We start from the raw sequence: 7,802 nt of genomic DNA on the forward strand, positions 1-7,802 counted from the left end.
TCCATTCAATTTGCAGGCGCGCTGAGATTTCATGGAAAACCTCAAACATAATGCTTCAATGACAACTGAAGCCATCAAATGCACCTTAAACATTCAATCCAGTGGAATCTAGTCCCAGTAATACATGAAAGAGCAAAATTTCAGGCAACTTGCATGATAAAATTTATGACATAAATTTAAACAGAATCCATCACGACAACCACAAAGGATGTCTTATTTGCCCCAAAAAAAATAAAAAAAAATTAAAAAAAAATTATGTTTTCAATTCATAATGTTGTTACTGATGGTGTGTTTCCACTGTTGTGTTAACAAAATTAAATCCCAGAAAAAACCCAAAAGCATCAAAACTGCAATCTAGAGACAAGCCTCTCCAACCTTGGTTTACCAAACAACCCATCTTTTAATCGAAATGGAGTTAAGGTATTGCCATGCATTTTTTGTTGCTATAAGTGATTACATGCAAGTGAAGAGCATTTCTCATAAATTTAAAAAGAAAATTTTCCCATTAGCCCCACAAAGACACCTTTCAGGAGTCCCATGTCATGACTCAGACACAAATTAAATTAAGCAAAAGATTCTTTTATCTTACATACATTGAAATTCGTTAGGAAGAATTACACCTTAGCAAGACAAAGGAAATCACAGATGGCAACCGTACATCCCAAACACCATTACCAGAATATACCACTTATAACTAATCTAGATCAAATTAAATATGTTTTAACACAGTTTTTAGCAGAATTGGACGACATCTTTATCTCGATTCTCCCCATATGTGGCAACCAGACGGACATGGGCGAGGTGAAATTTTTGACCAAGCCTATGTCCCTCCCATTGCCAAAAATTCAGAGAATCAACAATCGAGATAAACTCAGGCGAACTGTAGCACATTGCACCACTTAATCCATGACAAAATTAAATTAAGTTTAACACATTATTTTTACAACATATAAAACTCTCTCTTCATGTCCAGAATGATCAATACTCTTGTCCATTCAAAAAGGATGAAGACATTAGGAAAACAACCATACCACATCGCTGGCTTCAAAATAATATAAAAAATGTGTTTCAAGCATTCTACCATATATTAATCTATTGACTAATAATAGAAAAACCTTGGCAACAAAGTTATCTTGCAGTTAAACTTATAGAAATATCAATGTTTGCAATTAAAAAAAATCATTGAATCAAACAAATATCACCGATGTTTACAGCCACAATAATGCAAAATTTGAAATTAAACAATGGCATATGATGCATGATTTCGAACACTTTTCTCAATTAATGGAGTGATACTTATGTAATATTCGAACAAATTAGCCGAACAAAGTACAAAATTGTAATATTCGCTTTTGACGGGGTGAAAATGGATTGAATCTATCCATGATATTTTTTATTGGGACCTAGTATTTTTTTAAGGAAAAATAATAAAATAAGGAATAAAATAAGGGTTCTAGAAAGTCCGTCAACCTTATTTAAGGGGATAGTAGTTAAGCATTTGGATTATCCTGAGTTTATCTATCTTATTGTGTTTTTCTTGAGAACTTGACATGGCCAGTTCTAATAGTTTAATAGCGTGGCTGTAATTTGTGTGATGGGTCCACCGAGAGTCTAGGATTGTGCTTTAGTTTCTTTTGCTTTCTCTTTTGGTCAGAAGCAGTGCATGTCATGGCAATGGCTCTGATATTATTGTATGAGAATGCTCTATTTTGTTCAGTTAATAATATAAGTAAAGGCGCATTTCGAAATCTCATTGTATTCAATGTTTTGATTGCAAGCAATTTTAACTAAAACATTAAAGTGTGATCTGCAATAATCAACCTAGCTGGTTATCTATCTATCAATTTTGGTGGCTTATTCACATCCACCCTAGTTGATATTTACAGAAAGATTGCGATATCTATCAAACAAGTTAACATTTCTGCTGGTTTACGGGGTAGATCTATCAAGTGAAGGGTTGATATGTATTGCCCCTTTCAGAAGATCTACAGTACAAAGATCCTCGTACTGTAGAGCGATTCTATCTGGGTCAGGACAGGACCGAGGAAATATCTCATTTTAGGCAGTGCATTGACCCATTACATTCCGGAGTAAAGAAGTCAATCCCAAATATTTTGGCTACATATATCTTGCTCAGTGATAAAGATTGGTCAGAATCCGATCATTTCTGATTTAAACCCACCACCCTCGTCTTATGATAATTTTCCATGTTTCAAATAACAGTGAATTCATAGATCTATAATATTCATACTGATCTGTAGACCAAAGTCATAGACCTAGAGTATTTGTAAAGGTTCATTCCATCAGTCCGGTGGTCATATAACAATTGCGTCGACAAGGGAGCCATATGGAGAAGCTATGAGCCATCCTTGAGGACCGCATCATCCCAAGTTTCTACGTCTTGGAAAACCAGGCATCAATCGAGGGTCGTTTCATATATAATATTTGGGGCCAAGATCAAACTCGGAATAGATCTCTGTTGAAGATAATAGAAAATATCTTAGAATAGGTAGAGTTGGTTCACTTAGCCTCACGATAGGAATTAGTTTCTATTTCTTAGGATGTTGTTCTAACTTCCCTAAAACCATGTATTCTATTTAATGTGTAATGTTGATGAACAATGTAGAGCGTTCTGCAGAGCCAAACTCTTCTGGTTCAGAGTCTCTTTCATAAAGTTAACCAATGGGTTTTATTTTTTAATACAAACATTGCCATTTTTATCAAGGCTGAGGAACTTGTACGCTGGCTGGAGGGTGGTTCTTTGAACCAAATCATCGCAGGTTTTGAGTGGACAGCTGTGACGATCACTATTAAATTGTCATAGGTTTTGAGTGTATACCCGCGACAATCACTCTTAAATTGGGCGTATTTCAGCGACTAGTCTCGAATATTGGGCAAAATATCAGCGACAGTTGTGCCTAGTCTCGGAAAATTGGTGTATTTCAGCGACTAGTCTCAGATATTGGGCAAATATCAACAACAATCATGTAAATCAAAGAAAGTGCAAAGGGAGCCAAGAACAAGGTTGCAACTGTTGGAGAAGCTGAGTGGGGAAGCCAAAAACAAGGCTGTAGCTGACAACAGGAGGTTGTTTAGAGGCTGAGAAGAAAGCCACAGTGATCTGCACGTGTGTTGCGAGATCGAACAATAGTGATCTGTCTCTGTCATAGATCTGGGGTAAATTTAACATCTTTTACGTGTCGAAATTTTTTTTCTAAATCGCCAAGATGAAGGACAACATATTTGAAACATGCATGAACGAACACAACAAGCTCGATGGTTCCAATTATGCAAATAGGAAGTTTAAGATGCAGACTCTGCTAGAAGTGCAGAGTGCTTAGACGATTGTGAATGGGAATGAGCCGAGGCCCGCGGCTGGATCAACATCGGTCCCAAATTGGGAGAAATGAGAAAGCAGAGAAAGGACAATGTTAAAGATGTCAGTGAAAGATTGTATTATACTGCACATCAGAGAAGGTAAGTCAGCTAACGAGATCTAGGGAATTCTGAAGGAATTGTACGAGATCAGAAATTCAAATCGTCTTTTGTTCCTCAAGAGTAAGATTTTGTCCATGAAGATGGAGGAGAATGAAATGATTGCTTCATTTGTAGCAAGGATCAAGGATCTGAAAACCAAATTATCAGATATTGGTCATACAATGGACGATACAGATCTTGTGACCATTACAATGAATGGTGTCATTGATGATTATCAGATGTTCATCACTGGGATCAATGCCAGAGAAAAGGTCCTGCATTTTGAAGAGCTGACAGGTATACTGATGTAGGAAGAAGAGAGGAGATCGACTCTGAAGCCCCAGAGTGCCGATCTTGCATTGGTGGCGAGGAAGAACTTCTACAAAGGGAAAGGAGGTCCACAACAGCAAAACAGAGCAAGTTCACATAAACGGCCAAATCTGACTCAAGGTATGCACCCGAATAAAAACTACTCTGAAACAAAATGTTTTTATTGCAGAAAATTGGGTCATATTGCCAGGGAATGTAGGAAAAAGAAGTATCATGAAGAACAACAAAAGTCAAAGAGACATGCAGGTCATCTCGCGAACAGTGATCAGGTGCAGAATTTGAGATTGTTCATGGCAGATCGTGAAGAGAATGTTGATGTAGACATTTGGTATGTAGATTCAGGAGCGTCAACACACATGATAGGGAACGAGCATTGGCTAGAGGATTTTAAATAGATCAATGAAGGCGCATAGATTTACCTAGGAGATGACAGAAGCCGTCAAATCAAAGGATGTGGGAAAGTTTATGTTATTCTACTTGATGGTAATATCAAACAAATTTATAATGTAATGTATGTGCCTGGCATAACAAAGAACTTGATTTCTGTATCAATGATTACAGATCAAGATTTGAAAGTTGAATTCTTTAAATTTAACTGTTACATTAAGGATCTGCTAGATGAAATGAAGACAATTGCTACAAGAATCTAAACAAGAGGACTGTACAAGTTGGATGTGAGACTTGTACCGGTTCGAGCATTGAAAGCAGTGAGCCTGACTACAGAAGAGCTTTGGCACAAGAGATTCGGCCACATCAATTACAATGACTTGTTGTTACTACAGAGGAAAGAAATGGTAAGAGATCTTCCTATGCTAATGCAAGTACATAATGATTGCGATGCTTGTACTTTAGGCAAAATGCATAGAGAAGAATTTCCTATTAGAGTAGAAAAGAAATAGAGGGATATACTGGAGTTAGTGCACACAGACCTTTGTGGTCCCATGCAGACAAAATCATTAGGAGGTGCAGTGTATTTCCTACTGTTTATTGATGACTATACGAAGTTTTATTGGTTGTATTTCTTAAGTAAGAAGAGTCATACATTCGAATACTTTAAGTAGTTTAAAAATATGATTGAAAGACAAATAGGGAAACAAATAAAAATTCTTCGTTCTGATCAAGGGGGAGAATACAGGAAAGATGAGCTGATCAGATATTGTAAAGATCATGGAATTTTGCAGCAGTTTATAGTACCCCATACTCCACAGCAGAATGGAGTAACAAAAAGGAAGAACAGAACTCTGGTGGAATGTGCGAGAAGTATGCTGAAAGGTAAGAATCTTTCAAATGGTTTTTGGGCTGAAGCAGTGAGTACTACGGTTTATTTAAAAAATAGGAGTCCTACAAGAAGTCTTGAGTTTAAAACTCCTTTTGAAGCTTTGTATGGATATAAGCTTGCAGTAAAACACTTAAGAATATTTGGATGTAAAACATTTTCCCACATACCCAAGGAAGATAGAAAGAAATTAGACTCAAAATCCATCAAATGCACTTTTATAGGGTATTGCTCATCATATAAAGCATATAGATTATTTAATCCCTATACTCACAAGATCTTGTTAGTAGAGATGTTAAATTCCATGAGCAGGATAGTGAAGAAACTGATGAGCACTTTTATGGATGGGACATCCTGCACTTTGAGGAAGAAGAAGCAGAGAACAATCAAGGTCAGCAACAAACAAAGGCAGAGGATGAACAACAACAATAGCAACAACAACAGCAACAGCAACGGCAGCAGGAAGAAATAAGGTTTTAAACCACCACCCCACCACTCAGGAGATCAGGTAGAAAAGCTCAAATGCCTGCAAGATATAGGGAAAATGCATTTCTAACTAGTATGATGAATGTTGTTGAACCGTCTAGTTATAAAGAAACAAATGAAATTAATGAATGGAAAATAGCCATGGAACAAGAATATGATTTAATAATCAGAAACAACACTTTGGAATTGGTAGAACTTCCTAGAGGAAAACAGGTCAGAGGTTGCAAATGGTTATATAAACCGAAAATTAATGCAGATGGAACTATAGAAAAACTGAAAGCTAGGTTGGTTGCAAAGGGGTATACACAAAAAGAAGGGATAGCATTGGTGATTGTTGCAAACTGTATTGATAACTCTATTTCCTCCATGACCTCACGTGAAACACACTCTGCGAAACTACACCATTTCTTTTGCCTGGATAGTTGGAAGGGGGATATTGGGATGAAGGTACTGCTGCTGCCATCGCTGGATATTCAATGGTTTGTCAGTCAATTCATCCTCTATATTTTTCCTGTCAAGCTTGCTCTGGGGCGAAAGGATGCGCAGAAAGGCAAGCAAAGTGCTAGAAGAGGGTGAGGTTGAGCTTTCAGAATTCCAGCCTATACATTGTTAGCCGTTGAAAATATTACACCATCAATTTTGACAGTTATCAACAAAGGCTTATGAATCATTTATGGTTATTGAGTGACTGTGATTGATATTTATTGTATTTTAGTGGAAAAAATACCTTTGACAAGATTTTTCTTAATTAAATTCCAATTTTTTTGCATTAGAACAACAACTAATAATAATAATAAAGAGAATAATAAAAAAAAAGAGGAAGAAGAAAAATTTAGGGAGAGATGGAAGACTAAGCCATAATGTCATCATTTTATTTTTGGAAACACTTTAGGAATCAACATAGTAATAGTAATACATCAGGGAGTCTTCTCAGCTACAATACTTCAGTGGATCAAAAATGGAAGCAAATTACAGATTAGAAGCAAGAGCAGAATGACAGGATTTTCTCTGAGAAGATCCATGTTATCCCTCCATAGTCAAAGGATATCTTCAAGGAAGATGTCAAAAGAAAGTGTCTCTTTTCACTTGGATTCGAGTTGCAGCGTATGAGGTCAAGAGATGCACTTCTTAAGTTGGAGGAATTAGACACATGTCTATCCAAGGTGGGACAACCAGAATGGAAGAAACTCAGTTCAGCTCTCAAGCCATCCATGCTTGCATTAATACAACCCAAACTATGGGAGCATACTTATGAAGAGGTCAGGCTCATAGTTGCTTCTTGTCTCAGCATGATCATAGCTTTAACATCGCCACTACTTCCTTATAATAATTATATCATGAGAGAGATATTATAGCTGGTAGTAGAAGCCCTTCAGGGGTTGAACAACATCATGCTTCCTACCTTTCAAAAGCAACGCAGAATCTTAGAACTCATGACAGAGTTTAACTTTGGCACATTCATGTTGAATCTGGAATGTGAGGAATTGATCTTTCATGTGTTCCATAAATTTTACACCAACATTACATCATCTCATACATGCATTATCAAAATAAGCATGAAAAATATTGTGTCCTTATTTTTAGAAGGAGATGTTGACATCTGCAAGATAATAAGAATCAAGTGGTTGACCATGTGGAGAAAGTGAATAATTGTATCACCAACTTCCTATGATCTAGTGGAGAAGTTGGTCATGCAAAACATATATTTTCTAAGAAGAGTGTTGACTAAGAATGAGCTTAAAATGATTGATGGAGGAAGCAAGAACAAAGGTAGTAAAACCTGCAACAAGAATGAACTAAGAAGGAGAGGACTATGTTTTATCTACAAGGGACCTTGGGCACTTGACCATTCATGTCCAAGTGATGAGGAGGAAACAAGGGAAGAACAGTTAAATAATCTTTCAAATCATGGGGATTCATCCATAGTTGGGTTCACCGATTTTCAAGAAAGCATCCATAAGGATCTGAGTAGTTAAGTACACATGGTGAGCAATATCACAATGTTTTTTAGAGGGACTTGAAAGACAAGCTAATGATAATCAGTCAGCTTGACAAAGTACATGGGGCAAGGAAGGAGGTAATTCCTCCTAACTATGTGGTAGACTCTCATACAGTTGAGTCCATACATATCGAGGGGGGCATCCATGAAGAGTATGATAAATCAGGTGTAATTAAAAGTCCACCAGTACATTAATGTTTGACAAAAAGAGAAGGTGAACAACAGATTGTCCCC

Source organism: Pinus tabuliformis, chromosome 8, assembly GCF_031772625.1.
Source record: "Pinus tabuliformis cultivar Carrire ecotype Pingquan chromosome 8, CPIR1, whole genome shotgun sequence".
Taxonomy (NCBI): domain Eukaryota; kingdom Viridiplantae; phylum Streptophyta; class Pinopsida; order Pinales; family Pinaceae; genus Pinus; species Pinus tabuliformis.